Source organism: Octopus bimaculoides, chromosome 16, assembly GCF_001194135.2.
Source record: "Octopus bimaculoides isolate UCB-OBI-ISO-001 chromosome 16, ASM119413v2, whole genome shotgun sequence".
Taxonomy (NCBI): domain Eukaryota; kingdom Metazoa; phylum Mollusca; class Cephalopoda; order Octopoda; family Octopodidae; genus Octopus; species Octopus bimaculoides.
The window spans coordinates 16,584,858-16,587,557 of NC_068996.1; the positions used below are offsets into that span (position 1 = coordinate 16,584,858).

The 2,700-nt window shown below is 37.7% G+C and overlaps 1 long non-coding RNA gene across 3 annotated transcripts in view; it reads left to right on the plus strand.

The window, feature by feature from the left end:
- LOC128249592 (uncharacterized) overlaps positions 1–2,700 on the plus strand; it is a 50,448-nt gene that overhangs the window by 25,712 nt on the left and 22,036 nt on the right. For 2 of the 3 annotated variants that reach the window (XR_008265696.1, XR_008265698.1), the window contains exon 2: positions 1,723–1,813. This is a non-coding gene — a long non-coding RNA (uncharacterized LOC128249592). Of the gene's footprint in view, positions 1–1,156; positions 1,276–1,722; positions 1,814–2,700 lie in introns of those variants that run through there. The other variant, XR_008265697.1, reaches the window with a different exon arrangement.

Sequence of the window (2,700 nt, forward strand, 5' to 3'; positions counted from 1 at the left end):
TTAATGTCACGTTTTATAAATCATATAAAGCGCTTTTCACCTAATCGTGTATGATTTTCAAATTTTTTTAACCATTATGCCGAACACCACAGGAAAATACGAAAACTAAAAGAACAGCACATACGCTAGGACACAACAACCTCCTAAGCAGACCGAGTGCAAATATGAACAACATATGGGAACCGGTATTAAGGAAGGATAGGAGAATATTAGATTTATAAGCCTTAAAATTCAATCCACAGTTACCTACAGGCATATGGCGTAGTGGTTAAGAGCGCGGGCTACTAACCTCAATATTCCGAATTCGATTCCAGGGCAGTGACCTGAATAATAATAACAACATCGAAAAATAGCTTAGCAATGAGAACCCAGGTTTGAAATTTCCCCAAGACACCTGATGAAGGCTGGAGGGTATATCAGCTGAAATTTTGTGTCAACAACAAACAAGATGAGGACAAATATCAGTCAAATGTAAATAATGTAAATCTCATTAGTTTAATGTATACTCTTACTCTTTTACTTGTTTCAGTCATTTGACTGCGGCCATGCTGGAGCACCGCCTTTATAGTCGAGCAAATCGACCCCAAAGTTTATTCATTGTAAGCCTAGTACTTATTTTATCGGTCCCTTTTGCCGAACCGCTAAGTTACGGGGACGTAAACACACCAGCATCGGTTGTCAAGCAATGCTGGAGGGACAAACACACACATACATATATATATATATATATATATATATACATATACGACGGGCTTCTTCCAGTTTCCGTCTACCAAATCCACTCACAAGGCTTTGGTCGGCCCGAGGCTATAGTAGAAGACACTTGACCAAGGTGCCACGCAGTGGGACTGAACCCAGAACCATGTGGTTGGTAAGCAAGCTACTTATCACACTCCTACGCCTATATTTATTTTTGATGTTTTTTTCTTGTCTTGCATCCACGTCAGCCCTGATTCAACAAACTTTTTCGGTTATCTTTCGAATTATGAACATATAATGGCAGACCGCCAAAGAAAACAAATTGAAATGAAGATCAATGGATCGATGAATAAGAAAATCGCACGCTCGATAATAATCGACAATAATCGGTAATAATCGGCAATAATCGGTAATAATCGACTATAATTGGCAATCATAGTCAATGGCGAAAACTCAATAAAATGAAACTATATTTCTTTTAGTTTCACAGCATTCAGTTCATAGATCCCGACGATGTTATGCCACATACGAACACAGGAACACAAGAGCAGAAAGAAATATGGAGTTTCATAGAAAGTAAATATAGTACCATGCATGGAATCTCTTCAAACATTCTCTTTAGAAATTATCAGCTGTTTACCTGACGTCATTTTCACACAAAAAGTTAACGTATTCACATCATTTATCAAATACATTAGACATTAACTACCCTACGTAATTATTATGGTACAGTTTAAGAATTTTCAAAAGATACTAAAAGAATAATAATTAATAAAACAAATCGAACACGTTTTAAAGAAAATCGGATTTTACAATTACCATTTTCTTACATCGTCTCCATTGTAGTTTCATTTTATTGCCGATTACGAACGATAATTAACGATTATGATTATCTTTCACTTTGATTTATTAGTCTTCCTTTCAGTATATTTTAATTCGTGGTCAGCCATTATATGTTCGCAAATCAAAAGATAGCAAATTTTTGTTTTTACATCTTTATGTATTTTTTAAATTTTTATACAGGCTTAAGTCATTTGGACCGGTGCCTTGCTGAATGAAGGACTCCGAGTCTTTTATAATTTATGACAATGATCGAAGTTTTTACATCACTCTGGTACGTATCGATCGATTAGCTTAACGATTCACTAAGTTACCATTTTAAATGAAATCTGATTTTTATTGAATAGATAGTGTTGTGTCAAATACATATGCGCATACCTGGGACATATATATCTGTGTATGTATCTATCTATATGTATGTTTATACAATGTGTTTGTGTGTGTGTGTGTGTGTGTGTGTGTGTGTGTGTGTGTGTGTGTGTGTGTGTGTGTGTGTGTGTGTGTGTGTGTGTGTGTGTATCATTTTCATTTCATTTTCATTTTATCTAGTTTCAGCTCATGAGCTGTGGCCATGCTGGGGCACCACCATTTGGTGTTGCTACATAATTTTACTTCACGGAATTGACATTTGGTGCATGAGAGAGTTTGATGCAGCTGCCCTCCTCTGCACCTCCTGCCGCGAAGTTGGTTCATCTGGGACACTTGACAGGAAGAGGTCCAGCTTTATTTTGAAGACACCCACATCCACCCCATGCAGGTCCTTCGGGAGGATATTAAAGAGCTGTGGACCTCTGAAGTCCAGGCTAATGCAGTATCTTGTCCTACATCTTAATGGCAAATTTGGAGTCCTTGGCACTATGCAATGGCGTCCAGTTCTTTTATTTGTGTAACTTTCAATGCCAAAGTTTGGGACAATTCCTTCGAGGATCTTCCAGATGTATATTATGGCATATCTTTCTCGCCTACGCTCTAAGGAATAGAGTCTTAATCTCTTGAGTCTTTCCCAATAGCTTATATGCTGCATAGAGGCTATCTTCTTCGTGTAGCTTCGTTGGATTGCCTCAAGTTCTGAGATTAATTTGACACTGGTTGGTGACCATAGCTGAGAGCAATAGTCAAAGTGGCTTAGGACAAGTGTCCTCCAGAGGATCATCATGGTTT